Source organism: Cherax quadricarinatus, chromosome 27 (genome assembly GCF_038502225.1).
Source record: "Cherax quadricarinatus isolate ZL_2023a chromosome 27, ASM3850222v1, whole genome shotgun sequence".
Classification (NCBI taxonomy): domain Eukaryota; kingdom Metazoa; phylum Arthropoda; class Malacostraca; order Decapoda; family Parastacidae; genus Cherax; species Cherax quadricarinatus.
This window is the reverse complement of record NC_091318.1, coordinates 2,488,185-2,504,087: the sequence shown is the minus strand read 5'-3', so window position 1 is coordinate 2,504,087 and position 15,903 is coordinate 2,488,185.

The following is a 15,903-nucleotide window of genomic DNA, read 5'->3' as shown; positions in this document are numbered from 1 at the left end:
ATTGATAAAGCCACTGGATGGCGAAACGTCTACAATAAAGATACCCAGATGTTGCACATGTGTCTTAATCTCATCTTGTCGGTATTATATACCATTCGTACACGAGGCTAAGGTAGCAAGGGATTCAAAGACTAACCCTAAAAGGTTCTTTCAGGTATATAGAAGTAAGATTAGGGACAAGATAGGCCCACTTAAGAGTAACTCTTGTCAGATCACTGACAGTGATAAGGATATGTGTGAAATTTTCAATACCTACTTCCTCTCAGTTTTTACCCAGGAAGATACTAGCGAAATTCCTGAAATAATAGATTATGTAGAACAGGACGATAATAAATTATGCACGATTGAGTAACTAGTGACTTGGTCCTCAGACAAATAGAGAAATTAAAACTTAAAAAACCCCAGGTCCTGATGAACTGTTTCCAAGAGTGTTAAAGGAATGTAAAGAGGAACTTAGTATACCTTTGGCTAATCTTTTCAACTTATCACTACAAACTGGCATAGTGCCTGACAAGTGGAAAATGGCAAATGTAATACCTATTTACAAGGAAGGTGACAGGTCCTTAGCTTCGAACTATAGACCAATTAGCCTTGCTTCCATAGTGGGAAAATTTATGGAATCAATTATTGCCGAAGCAATTTGTAGCCATGTCGAAAGGCATAAATTGATTATGAATCTTAACACGGTTTTACAAAGGGGCGTTCCTGTCTTACGAATTTACTAACTTTCTTCACTAAGGTATCTGAGGAGGTAGATCATGGTATTGAATATGATATTATGTATATGGACTTCAATAAGGCTTTCGATAGAGTTCCACATCAGAGGCTATTGAGGAAACTTAAGGCACACGGAATAGGAGAAATTTTTTCCTGGGTAGAGGCATGGTTGATGAATAGGCAACAGAGAGTGCATAAATGGGGAGAAATCAGAATGGGGGTACGTCACAAGCGGTGTTCCACAGGGGTCAGTGTTCGGCCCCTTGTTGTTCACAATCTTCTTAAATGACATAGATGAGGGAATAAATAGCGACATAAGCAAATAGGCCGTCCAATTCATTCTAATGAGGACATTAGAGCACTCCAGGATGATTTGAATAGACTGATGCAGTGGTCGGAGAAGTGACAGATGCAGTTTAATATAGACAAATGCAAAGTTCTGAATGTTGGACGAGAAAATAACCATGCCACATATAAACTAAATAATGTATATCTTAATATTACGGACTGCGGAAAGGATTTGGGAGTTCTGGTTAGCAGTAATCTAAAACCAAGACAACAGTGCATTAGTGTTCACAATAAAGCTAACAGAATCCTTGGCTTCATGACTTGAAGTATAAATAATAGAAGTCCTCAGGTTGTTCTCCAACTCAATATATCTTTGGTTAGGCCTTATTTAGATTTTGCTGCACAGTTTTGTTCACTGGATTACAGAATAGATATAAATGCACTGGAAAACGTACGAAGGAGGACGACAAAGTTGATCCCATGTATCAGAAATCTTCCCTGTGAGGAGAGACTGAAGGCCCTGAATCTGCACTCTTTCGAAAGGCGTAGAATTAGGGAGGATATGATCGAGGTGTATAAATGGAAAACAGGAATTAATAAAGGGGATGTAAATAGGGTGCTAAGAATATCTAACACAGATAGGACTCGCAGCAATGGATTTAAACTGGAAAAATTCAGATTCAGGAAGGATATAGGAAAGTACTGGTTTGGTAGTAGACTTGTGGATGAGTGGAACAAACTCCCGAGTACAGTTATTGAGGCTAAAACGTTGTGTAGCTTTAAAAAATAGGTTAGATGAATACATGAGTGGGTGTGTGTGGGGGTGAGTTGGACCTGACTAGCTTGTGCTACTAGATCGGATGTACTACTCCTCCCTGATGTGACGTGTCTGACCTCACTAGGTCAAGGCATTGGCTTAGGCCGGTGGGAGAAATGGAGCTGCGTCGCATAGGCCAGTAGGCCTACTGCAGTGTTCCTTCTTTCTTATGTTCTTATGTTCATTTGGGATCATTTTTGTTACATCTAATTTCCTTACTCGGAGTAAAGGAGCTGCCCAGACAACAAACTCCCGAGTATCGTCATAGAAGCTAAGACATTGTGTAGTTTTAAAAATAGGTTAGATAAGCATATGAGTGGGTGTAGGTGGGTGTAGGTGGGTGTAGGTGGGTGTACGTGGGTGTACGTTTGACCTGACTAGCTTGTGCTAATACGTCAGATGCCGTGTTCCATCCTGACGTGACTAGGTTAGGGCGTTGGCTTAAGCCGGTAGGAGAAATGGACCTGACTCGCATGGGCCAGTAGGCCTCCCGCAGTGTTCCTTCTTTCTCATGTTCTTATGCTCTTAAGAAAAGTGGAAAACGCAAATTGAATAACATGTGAATGAAATGTGGATAATAATAGATGCGTAATGAACTGCCTTTTACGATGTAAATTAAATAACTGTTTAAGATGTGGAGGTTGTTAGGTAAGACACATATGCAACAGTTAGGTATCTTTATTATGAAACGTTTCGCCTACACAGTAGGCTTCTTCAGTCAAGTACAGAAAAGTTGATAGAAGCAGAAGATACTTGAAGACGATGTAATCAGTCCATCACCCTTAAAGTTTTGAGGTGGTCAGTCCCTCAGTCTGGAGAAGAGCATTGTTCCATAGTATGAAACAATATGGAGATGAAGTGACAGGATGGAGCTTTTTATAGCGCCAAGAGGTGAGACGTAGGCCACTAGGAGAGGTAAGAACTCAGATGTTGAGAGGTCAGGTCCCTCTCAAATCCAGCCGCTCTCACTAGTGGAAGTTGTCGAAGTTGATTGCAGGTCTGTACCAAGATACCCTTTGGTACAGACCTGCAATCAACTTCGACAACTTCCACTAGTGAGAGCGGCTGGATTTGAGAGGGACCTGACCTCTCAACATCTGAGTTCTTACCTCTCCTAGTGGCCTACGTCTCACCTCTTGGCGCTATAAAAAGCCCCATCCTGTCACTTCATCTCCATATTGTTTCATATTATGGAACAATGCTCTTCTCCAGACTGAGGGACTGACCACCTCAAAACTTTAAGGGTGATGGACTGATTACATCGTCTTCAAGTATCTTCTGCTTCTATCAACTTTTCTGTACTTGATGAAGATTGAGACACTTATGCAGCATATGGGAATCTTTATTCAGGAAACGTTTCGCCACACAGTGGCTTCATCAGTCCAATACAAAGAGGAAGGCGTAAGGAGAGTAGGAGAATGAGGTAATCAGTCCCTCAACCTGGAGTCGATGTGTTCAGTCCATCAATCTTGTAGAATGTACAGCATAGGGCCGTAGACGTGGCTTATATACTGTAGTGAGGTGACGTGAAGCAGATGGAGGCGGGGTCATAGTGGTACCATCCACTAGTCGAAGTAGGTATTGGACTGATGAAGCCACTGTGTGGCGAAACGTTTCCTGAATAAAGATTCCCATATGCTGCATAAGTGTCTCAATCTTCAACTTGTCGGTTTTTCAAACCATTCATCACAACTGTCAGACACTGCAGCATCATGGGATCTTGTTACAAAGAATTCTTCAACACTTGTTCAACCTTTGGACGAAGACCTACTTCGACTAGTGGATGGTACCACTATGACCCCACCTCCGCCTGCTTCACCTCACCTCACTACAGTATATAAGCCACGTCTACGGCCCTATGCTGTACATTCTACAAGATTGATGGACTGAACACATCGACTCCAGGTTGAGGGACTGATTACCTCATTCTCCTACTCTCCTTACGCCTTCCTCTTTGTATTGGACTGATGAAGCCACTGTGTGGCGAAACGTTTCCTGAATAAAGATTCCCATATGCTGCATAAGTGTCTCAATCTTCAACTTGTCGGTTTTTCAAACCATTCATCACATTTTCTGTACTTGACTGAAGAAGCCTACTGTGTAGGCGAAACGTTTCATAATAAAGATACCCAACTGTTGCATATGTGTCTTACCTAACAACCTGTCGGTATTTTATACCATTTTAATGTTCAAGATGTGAAGGTATAAGAGAAATTACAAATGAAGATGTAAGATAAACAAAAGAAGGTATATGATGAATAACAGGAGGTGTATAATGAAAAACAGGCGGAGGTGTATAATAAACGACAGGTTAAGGTGTATGATGAACAACAGATAAAGGTATATGATGAAGGACAAGTTAAGGTGTATGATGAACGACAGGTGAAGGTATATAATGAACCAAAGTTGAAGGACTACAATATAACTCACAACTTACTGGGCACTGACAGCAGCAGCAGTAAAAGTTGAATATATAATTTTAATGGTTCAGTAAGTAATTCCTCTTTTTTTTCCATCTGCAATGTTTTATTGTAAAAGATTCACCACAAAATTTGGAAAGCATTAGTACTCGTGATTAGTAAAGTCATCAGAAATTTCTTACATTAAAAAAGAAAGAACAACTTACGGTAACTGAGCTCGACCTGATAACCTTGACGACACCAGCGGTCGACCTCACTGCCTGGTTGAGAATCTTCCTGGTTAATGAAGACTTTAAAGTCCATTTAAACCTTCATGTCAGGTGGTGTTCAGTAGGTTGATCCATGACGCTGGTAAACACTGGAATGTAACTTTCTTGCGAGGCTCACCAAGCTATCTCTGCTATCTATCTCTATCTCAGCTATAAGTCTCTAAGCTATTTGTCTCTCTCAGCTATCTCTCTCTATCTCAGTTTTCTGTCTATCTCAGCCGTCTCTTATCTCATCTATCTGTCACTATCTCACCTATCTATTCCACTATTATCTTTACATTTTTACTTCTATTCTTTTCCCAAGTCATTAACTTAATGTGTTACTCTCGTACCATTACATTAATATGTTTAACCATGATTTTCTTACCTTTTTCAAACATATAACGTATAACAACAGTCAGCTTGATCCGACCCACAAGTACCAGACATGTCTGGCTGTCAAGAATCTCTGCGTAATAAATAATGAAAAGTGTAAAGTGGAAAAAGTGAATGCAGATTGAATAACATGTGAAAATGAATGTAGATGCATCATGAACTACCTGTTAGGATGTAAAGTGAACAACTGTTTAAGATGTGAAGGTGTAAAAGAAACTACGAATGAAGGTGTAAAGTTCATTACGAGGGAAGATGTAAGTTGAAGTACAGATGAAGGTTTATGAACAACAGATGCATGTATATGATGAACGACAGGTGAAGATGTATAATGAAAGAAAAGTGATCGTGCATGATGAACGACAAATGAAGGGTCATGATGAACGAGAGGTGAAGGTGCATGATGAGCAAACGTAGGAAGAATACAATGACTATTACACTTCATGTTTACTAAGGGTTCTTGTCCCATCACAATGACTGTCTCTCACGGCTTAATGGACACCCACACCAATAACTTCATTGCTTCAATAAATTATTAATAATCTTTTCCATCTGCAATGTTTTATTGAAGAAGATACAACACTAAATAAGAAAACAATAGTACTCGTGATTAGTGCAGTTATTAGCAACTTCTTACATTTAAAAAGGAAGAAGCAACAGATATCCGACCTGATGATCGTAACAACACCAGCGGTCGAACTCACTGCCAGGCTACGTATCTTCCTGGGTAATGAAGGATTTAAAGTCCATTTAAATCTTCATGACAGGAGGTGTTCAGTAGGTTGATCCATGACGCTGGTAAACAAGTAAGATACTACACAGGAATCATAGGAATGCAATTTTCTAGCGGGGTTCAAGCTGTCTCAGCTATTTGTCTTTATCTCATCGGTCTCTCAGCTACCTGTCTGTCAGTTATCTGCCACTATCTCAGCCGCCACTCTCTCGGTTATCTGTCTCTATCTCAGCTATCTGTTTCTCCATTATCTTCACATTTTTCCTTCAATTCCTTTCCCATTCATTAACTTATTTATGCTATACACTCCCGTGTCCTTACATTAATATCTTTATGATTTTCTCACATTTTATTTAACATATGTATAATGTAAAACGGTGGTCAGCTTGGTTAGTCACAAGTGCCAGACATATGTGGCCCACAAGTGCCAGACATGTGTGGCCCACAAGTGCCAGACATGTGTGGCCCACAAGTGCCAGACATGTGTGGCACAGAACTGCCAGACATGTGTGGTACATAAGTGCCATACATGTGTGGCACACAAGTGCCAGACATGTGTGGCTGCTAAGAATCTCCACGTAATAAATAATGAAACTAGTAAAGAGAACAAAAGTGGAAGATGCAGACTGAATAACATGTGAGAGTGAACGTAAAGTGAACAACTGATAAAGATGTGAAGGTATAATAAAAACTACAAAGGAGAAAGTGTATATTGATCAACAAAAGGTGTATGATGAACAACAGGTGAAGGCATATGATGAACGACAGATGTTGATGTAAGATGAAAGACAAGTGAATGTTTATAATGAACCACTGTTGGAAGAATACAATGACTCACAGTTTACTAGACACTGACAGCAGCAGCAGTAAAAGTTGAATTCACCTTCGGGTTAACCATGGGCTCATCCTGGCTTTCTCATTATTCCTGTTACCCTTGGGTACAAACCTCTCCTCAGCCTCCTTGCACATTGTTGTTACATATTCCATCATCTCATTTACTGGCTTCCCTGCCAGTTCTCTGTCCCACTGGACCCCATTCAGGAAGTTCCTCATTCCCGCGTAGTGCCCTTTCTTGTAGTTTGGTTTCATTCACCCAGCCCTTCCTGCTTTCCCCTCCACTTGTAGCTCTACTCTGTATTGGAAGGTTAAAATCACATGATCGCTGGCCCCCAGGGGTCTTTCATATGTGATGTCCTTAATATCTGCACTACTCAAGGTGAATACTAGGTCCAGTCTCGCTGGTTCATCCTCTCCTCTCTCTCTGGTAGTGTCCCTTACGTGTTGGTACATGAAGTTTTCCAGTACCACCTCCATCATCTTAGCCCTCCATGTATCTTGGCCCCCATGTGGCTCCAAGTTCTCCCAGTCGATTTCCTTGTGGTTAAAGTCAACCATGATCAGTAGCTTTGCCCTGCGCACATGAGCTCTTTTGGCCACTACAGCCAGTGTGTCAACCATCACTCTATTGCTCTCATCATACTCTTTCCTTGGCCTCCTGCTGTTCTGTGGTGGGTTATACATCACTGCAATTACCACCTTGGGGCCTCCAGACTGAAGTGTTCCTACTATGTAATCTCTTGCTTCTGCACTGTCTCCTCTCTCCAGCTCATCAAAATTCCATCGGTTTTTGATCAGCATTGCCACTCCTCCACCCCTCCTGTTCCCTCTGTCTTTCCTCAGGATCTGATATCCTGTTGGAAAGATGGCATCTGTTATTATACCTGTGAGCTTGGTTTCTGTGAGAGCTATGATGTCCGGTGATGCCTCTTTGATTCGTTCGTGCCACTCCTCCCACTTATTTGTTATTCCATCAGCGTTTGTGAACCATCCTTCAGTTTCCTCTCCAACACTGTGTTTTGGGGTGTCTGTGAGGGTGGGAGACCTGGTAGTGTACTGTGGGATTCTATAGCTGAGTGTTGGGTGGGAACTGTGAGTATGGACTGGAGTTTGAGTTGGGATGGTGTGATAGATTGTGGGGTTCTGGGGATGGTTCTGTGTGTGCTTGCTCTTGTTGCTCTGCCATGCTCTGGTTGACCACTGCTGATTCTGTCCTTGTCTCCCTTGCTAGCTCCTTTCACTTTTGTGTCCTCTCTCTCAGCTGCTGTCGTTCTGTTTGTGTTCTGTCTCTGTCTAGGAACACCCTCTACTGAGTACTTCAACCATGGTTTCTCTTGGAGGATCCTGTTCCACACTGTTTCTGTCCTGAAAATCAGCTTGATCGGTCATTTTCTCCCCTTAAAGTACCCCCCTATTCTCTGAAAATTTACAATCTTGTCCATGTCCTCTTCACCTATTTCTGTGATGATGTTCTCAATCTCCTTTCTTTCTGCCTGCCATCTTTCAGTGTGTGTCCTTCCCTCGCTCACCTGAAGCCCACGAATAAACACTGAATTTGCCCTTTCCTCATCCCATTGCCTTTACCTCTGTGACTCTGATTCCTGTCTGTACATAACCATTTTCTCCCTTTTTTTCCAGTAGCTCATGGTAGCATGGTCGTGCCTCTGCATTTAACCTATCTCCCTCACCATCTGCGCCCAGCTGCTCTCCCCTTTCACTCCTTGGCCCTGCTTGGCAGGCTGATATGACCTTAGCATAAGTTATATCTCCTTCCTTCCTGTTCGGCCTCCCAGCTTCGTATGCTGTGTCTTCTCTGGTAAGTACCCCTGTAACTCGCTTCAGCCTGTTTACCTCATCTTGTAGGACCCTTATCCTGGCTACTGCAGTTTCAACTTGTGACTCCCAATTCTTCTTCTCCTCCTCCAACCTCTTCCAATTTCACAGACAGCTCTGTCTCCATTTTTGCAGAAAGCTCTCCTAGTTTTCTCTCCCACTCTTGTTCCATCCTTTTGCACTGCTCCTTCATCTGCTCCTCCCTACCAGATTCATTCTCCTCTGATCCCTGGTTCCTTCGAGTCCCCACCATTTTTTTAGGGGAGAGAAGGGAGAGGAAAGAGTGAGAGAGAGAGAGAGAGAGAGAGAGAGAGAGAGAGAGAGAGAGAGAGAGAGAGAGAGAGAGAGAGAGAGAGAGAGAGAGAGAGAGAGAGAGAGAGAAGGAAGGGGAAGGTAGGAGAGAGAGAGAGGGGGAGAGTGAGAAAGGGAGAAAGAGAGGGGAGACAGAGAGAGAGAGGAGAGGGGAGAGGAGAGGGGAAAGAGAGGGGAGGGAGAGAGAGGGGGAGAGACAGGGGAGAAGGGGGAGAGAGAAGGGAGATGTAAGAGAGAGAGGGGAGAGAGTGGAGAGAGGAGAGGGGGAGAAATGAGACAGGGGAGAAAGATAGATAGGTAGAGAGAGAGAGAGAGAGAGAGAGAGAGAGAGAGAGAGAGAGAGAGAGAGAGAGAGAGAGAGAGAGAGAGAGAGAGAGAGAGGTAGATAGATAGATAGATAGATAGATAGATAGATAGATAGAGAGAGAGAGAGAGAGAGAGAGAGAGAGAGAGAGAGAGAGAGAGAGAGAGAGAGAGAGAGAGAGAGAAAGAGAGAGAGAGAGAGAGCGAGAGAGAGAGAGAGAGCGAGAGAGAGAGAGAGGGAGAGAGAGGGAGAGAGAGTGAGAGAGGGAGAGAGAGAGAGAGAGAGAGAGAGAGAGAGAGAGAGAGAGAGAGAGAGAGAGAGCGAGGTAGACAGATAGATAGATAGATAGATAGATAGATAGATAGAGAGATAGAGAGAGAGAGAGAGAGAGAGAGAGAGAGAGAGAGAGAGAGAGAGAGAGAGAGAGAGAGGTGGGATTGTGCCTTATACAAGACCACAGACCTACATCCCTGCAGCTGCCTCAGTACCCTACCTCTCTCAAGGGCAGGCACCTTACATTCCCTACACACCCACCACCTCAAGCTGACCACATCATCATGAGGAGCCAGTCTATCAGCATCCTGTCGGCCAACATTAGAGGTTTCATCACTAATGTTGGAGAGCTCACACATAGCTTTGTGAACACTCGACGTCCCGACATGATAGCTGTTGCTGAAACATTTTTGGATGACAGGACTCCAGAAAATTTTGCAAGAATTGCTGGCTACACCTCATGCATGAGAAGAGACAGGCAAGGGCAAGGAAGAGGTGTTGCTGTGTGCTTCTCTAAAAGTGTTCATGCCCAGCACATTGATGTTGCCACCCCTACACATCTTGAAATGATGTTCTTCAAGCTCTGTATAAACACTAGTACCTCTGTACTAGCATGTGCAATGTACAGACCTCAGTGGCAACATGCAGACCCTATCAACTTCCTAATGGAAAATATTGACTCCCTTCTGCTACAACACAACTGTCAACATATTATAATTGTTGGTGACCTCAACCAGCACCTTATACAGAGGGACTTTGATGACCTCCTTGCAGTGTTTGACATGAGAAACTTTGTTGATTTCCCTACTCATATCTCTGGCTCCTCCCTTGACCCAGTAGTGAGTGATCTGGCGGAAGGCATAGTCACTTGTCAACCCCTCGGCTATGTTGGATCGTCTGACCACAAGGCTGTTTTTACGACACTTAAGATCCCAACAGAACGAGGTGAGGAGTCCACACGCACAACCTGACTATGGGAAAGAGGTAATTGGCCAGCCCTTTGCTCTGAGCTCGCCACCACCGACTGGAATGCTCTTCTCCAAGGGGATGTTGACAACCAAGCGAAAGCCTTCACTGGACACATCCTTAATCTACAACAAGAACACATTCCTCACCGGCAATATGTGTCGAAGCCTACAGATCAGCCTTGGTTTAGCTTTCGTTGTAGAGAGGCTGCTACTGCTAAGTACAAAGCATGGCGAAGGTATAAGAGACATCCTACCACCTATAACAGGAACTTGCACATGCAAGCCTGTAGGCATATGGGTGATGTTCAAAAGTGGGCCATTGCTAAATGGGAGGTGGACACTAAAAGAAAGTTAGCATTAGGTAGGGTAGGCTCCAAAACCTGGTGGTCCCTGGTCAAGGACAGACAAGGTTATCTGCCTGATGAACTTATTCCACTTCTAAATCGACAGGATGGGACTACCTCTACTAGTAGTCAAGAGAAGGCGGACCTCTTTGCTGAACACTTTGCTACCAAAATGCAAGTTCCTGATCTAGCAAGGGACCCTCCTTGGCTAGCTGCAAGAACTGTGTCAAAACTGTCAGTGGTGACAATAAGGCAGGATGAGGTGCATTTCCTACTTAAATCGCTTGACCAAGAAAAGGCTGTGGGCCCAGACAAGTTGAGCCCAAGATTGTTGAGAAGATGTGCAGACCAGCTAGCAGCACCTCTAACTCGCATCTTTCAGCACTGCCTAGTACAGTGTAAATGACCCTCTCTATGGAAAGAGGCAAATGTAGTCCCTGTTCACAAAAAGAAGAGCAGAGCAGAAATCAGCAACTACAGACCAGTGTCACTCCTGTCAATCACTGGTAAGATCCTTGAGACAATAATCTCAAGACAAATGACAGAGTTTTTTGACTACCACTCACTACTTTGTGATCGTCAATATGGCTTCAGGAAAGGTTACTCTGCTGCTGATCTGTTGTTAAACCTCTCCACTAAGTGGCACCAGTCACTGGATGAATCCAAAGTCAGCTGTGTGGTAGCACTGGACATTGCTGGCGCTTTCGACCGGGTGTGGCACCAGGGCCTCTTAGCAAAACTTCAAGCACTGGGAATTGCAGGCTCTACGCTATGTCTCCTCAGTGATTACCTTCATGGTAGATCTCTAAGTGTAGTTCTCAATGGAACGGAATCAGCAAGACATCCTATTGGGGCAAGTGTTCCACAAGGAAGCGTGCTGGGTCCATTGTTATGGAATGTCTACTTCAACGACCTTCTTCATCTCATCCCAGAATCACATGCATATGCAGACGACTGTACACTGACATTCACTTATCCAAGAGAAGAAATGCCAGCTGCTCTAAGCTACATCAATCACCAGCTGAGAGCTATATCAGCTTGGGGAAATAGATGGCAAGTAACATTTGCACCTGAGAAAACGCAAATGATGATCGTCTCTAGGCACCATGATGGTAATGCTGGTGCAGTAGTAAGGATGAATGGGAGGATGTTGGCACCTGGAGAAGAAATTGATATCCTTGGGGTGAAATTTGACTCCAAACTAACCATGAAGAACCACGTTGTAAATCTTGCAAACAAGGCAGCCAGGAAGCTTACAGCACTTCGCCGTATCTCCCATCTGCTTGACAGTAGGGGTTGCAAGATCCTGTACGAGGCACAAGTACGCTCACACCTTGAGTATGCTCCACTTTCTTGGTTTGCCTGCCCCCCCTCTCATCTGCGACTGCTTGACAGAGTAGAGAGCAGAGCAAGACGTCTCATCTCTCGCCTGGACCCATCCTGGATAGATCTGTCATTTCAGCAGAGCCTTCAACATAGGAGGGATGTGGGTGGCCTTACTGTTATGTACAAGGCCAATATTGTCAAAATACCACACTTGGATCCACTTCGAGGACAGCGTGAAACAAGCTTTTATGCCACAAGACGGGCAGAAAGCAGCAACTTCACTCTGGCTGTACCCTTCTCCAGAACATCACTCCATCTGAGATCATACATACCCAGGATGACTCGAGTATGGAACACATTCGTTCAGCATAATGATGTCAACGAGATAAAGTCAGTTGATCAAATGAAAATGCTGGCCCACAGATGGCTCCAACTTCATCCTGTTCCCTACTTGTATGTCTCATAACAATAAAAATGCTTTCAAATGAGCTGATGTAGGTAACAGCTCTTAGCTTGCCAATAAAGTTAGGAATCCTTAACCTGTAAATAGCTGTCAATAAAGCTAGGATCCTTAACCTTGTCAAACTCTGTGTAAAAAAAAAAAAAAAAAAAAAAAAAAAAAAAAAATATAAAAAGAGAGAGAGAGAGAGAGAGAGAGAGAGAGAGAGAGAGAGAGAGAGAGAGAGAGAGAGAGAGAGAGAGAGAGAGAGAGAGAGCGAGAGAGAGAGAGAGAGAGAGAGAGAGAGAGAGAGAGAGAGAGAGAGAGAGAGAGAGAGAGAGAGAGAGAGAGAGAGAGAGAGAGAGAGAGAGAGAGAAAATACCACACTTGGATCCACTTCGAGGACAGCGGGAAGCAAGCTTCTATATCACAAGACGGGCAGAAAGCAGCAACTTCACTCTGGCTGTACCCTTCTCCAGAACATCACTTCACCTGAGATCATTTATCTCCAGAATGACTCGAGTATGGAACACATTCGTATAGTATTATGATGTCAACGAGATAAAGTCAGTTGATCAAATGAAAATGCTGGCCCACAGATGGCTCCAACTTCATCCTGTTCCCTACTTGTATGTCTCATAACAATAAAAATGCTTTCAAATGAGCTGATGTAGGTAACAGCTCTTAGCTTGTCAATAAAGTTAGGAATTCTTAACCTGTAAATAGCTTGTCAATAAAGCTAGGGATCCTTAAACCTTGTCAAACCCTGTGTAAAAAACAAGAGAGAGAGAGCGTGGAGTGGAAAGAAATTTATAAGAGAGAGGGAGAGAGGGAGGGTGTGTCAGGTCAGTTTTCAAGGTGTGAAATCCTGTGTGTATGTGCGTGTGTGTGTGTGTGTGTGTACTCACCTAATTGTACTCACCTAATTGTGGTTGCAGGGGTCGAGACTCAGCTCCTGGCCCCGCCTCTTCACTGATCGCTACTAGGTCCTCTCTCTCTCTGTTTCCTGAGCTGTATCATACCTCTTCTTAAAACTATGTATGGTTCCTGCCTCCACTACTTCACTTGCTAGGCTATTCCACTTCCTGACAACTCTATGACTGAAGAAATACTTCCTAACGTCCCTGTGACTCGTCTGAGTCTTCAGCTTCCAGTTGTGACCCCTTGTCCCTGTGTCCCCTCTCTGGAACATCCTATCTCTGTCCACCTTGTCTATTCCCCGCAGTATCTTGTATGTCGTTATCATGTCTCCCCTGACCCTTCTGTCCTCCAGTGTCGTCAGTCCGATTTCCCTCAACCTTTCCTCGTACGACATTCCCTTGAGCTCTGGGACTAGCCTTGTTGCAAACCTTTGTACTTTCTCTAACTTCTTGACGTGCTTGACCAGGTGTGGGTTGCAGACTGGTGCTGCATACTCCAGTATGGGCCTAACATACACAGTGTACAGTGTCTTGAACGATTCCTTACTAAGGTATCGGAATGCTATTCTCAGGTTTGCCAGGCGCCCGTATGCTGCAACAGTTATTTGGTTGATGTGTGCCTCCGGTGATGTGCTCGGTGTTATGGTCACCCCAAGGTCTTTCTCCCTGAGTGAGGTCTGTAGTCTTTGTCCACCTAGCCTATACTCTGTCTGCGGTCTTCTTTGCCCCTCCCCATTCTTCATGACTTTGCATTTGGCTGGATTGAATTCGAGAAGCCAGTTACTGGACCACGTGTCCAGCCTGTCCAGGTCTCTTTGCAGTTCTGCCTCATCCTCATCCAATTTAATACTTCTCATCAGCTTCACATCATCTGCGAATAGGGACACTTCAGAGTCTATTCCTTCCATCATGTCGTTCGCATATATCAAAAATAGCACTGGTCATAGAACTGACCCCTGTGGGACCCCGCTCGTCACAGGCGCTCACTGTGATACCTCTTCACGTACCATGACTCGTTGTTGCCTCCCTTCCAGGTATTCCCTGATCCATTGCAGTGCCCTCCCTGTTATATGCGCCTGATCCTCCAGCTTCTGCACTAATCTCTTGTGAGGAACTGTGTCAAAGGCCTTCCTGCAGTCCAGGAAGATGCAATCAACCCACCCCTCTCTCTCGTGTCTTACTTCTGTTACCTTGTCATAAAACTCCAGAAGGTTTGTGACACAGGATTTGCCTTCCATGAACCCAAGCTGGTTTTCATTTATAATCTTGTTCCGTTCCAGGTGTTCCACCACTCTCCTCCTGATAATCTTCTCCATGACTTTGTATACTATACATGTCAGAGACACAGGTTAGTAGTTTGGTGCCTCGTTTCTGTTTTCTTTCTTAAATATGGGGACTACATTTGCTGTCTTCCATTTCTCAGGTAGTTGCCCAGTTTCAAGGGATGTGTTGAAGATTGTGGTTAGGGGCAAGCACGGCATCTCTGCTCCTTCTCTAAGGACCCATGGGGAGATGTTGTCCGTGTGTGTGTGTGTGTGTTTATGAGTTTATGTGAATCCTTGTCACCGACGTATGTACTACATATGTACCCAATCGCTTGGTTCCCACTGTACGCTGTCTTGTGTGCTTAAAATTACTTTCAGTTCTGTAACACTAGGCCTCACCTACTGTGTGTGTGTATGCATGTGTGTGCCTATGTGGGAAAACCGCGTGTCCGCGTGTCAACGTAAATAAATAAGGAACACTGCAGCAGGCCTACTGACCCATGCGGAGCAGGTCCATGTCCCCCCCGGATTAGCCCAATGAGCCACCCAGTCATGTCACATCCACTCAAGGAAAGAGCACGGCACCAGACCCAGGAGCACAAGATAGTCAGATCCAACTCATACCCACCCACACCCACTCATGTATTTATCTAACCTATTTTTAAAACTACACTACGTTTTAGCCCCAATAACTGTACTCGGGAGTTTGTTCCATTCATCCACAACTCTATTACCAAACCAGTGCTTTCCTATATCCTTCCTAAACCTGAATTTTTCCAACTTGAAACCATTGCTGCGAGTCCTGTCTTGGCTGGAAATTCTCAGCACGCTACTTACATCCAATTTATTCATTCCTGGTTTCCATATATACACCTCGATCATATCCTCCCTAATTCTACGCCTTTCGAGAGAGTGCAGATTCAGGGCCTTCAGTCTATCCTCATAGGGAAGATTTCTGATACATGGGATCAATATTGTCATCTTCCTCTGTACGTTTTCCAGAGCATTTATATCCATTGTGTAATACGGTGACCAGAACTGAGCAGCATAATCTAAATGAGGCCTAACCAAGGATATATAGAGTTGAAGAACAACCTGAGGACTTCTATTATTTATACTTCTAGATATGAAGCCAAGAATTCTGTTAGCTTTAATGCGAGCACTAATGCTGTGTTGTCTTGGTTTTAGATTACTTCTAATCAAAACTCCTAAATTCTTTTCGCAATCAGTAGTATTAAGATCTACATTATTTAGTTTATATGTGGCATGGTTATTTTTCTGTTCAACATTTAGAACTTTGCATTTGTCTATATTAAACTGCATCTGCCACTTCTCCGACCACTGCATCAGTCTATTCAAATCATCCTGGAGTGCTCTAGTGTCCTCATTAGAATGAATTGGACGGCCTATTTTGGTGTCACCAGCAAATTTGCTTATGTCGCTATTTATTCTTTCATCTATGTCTT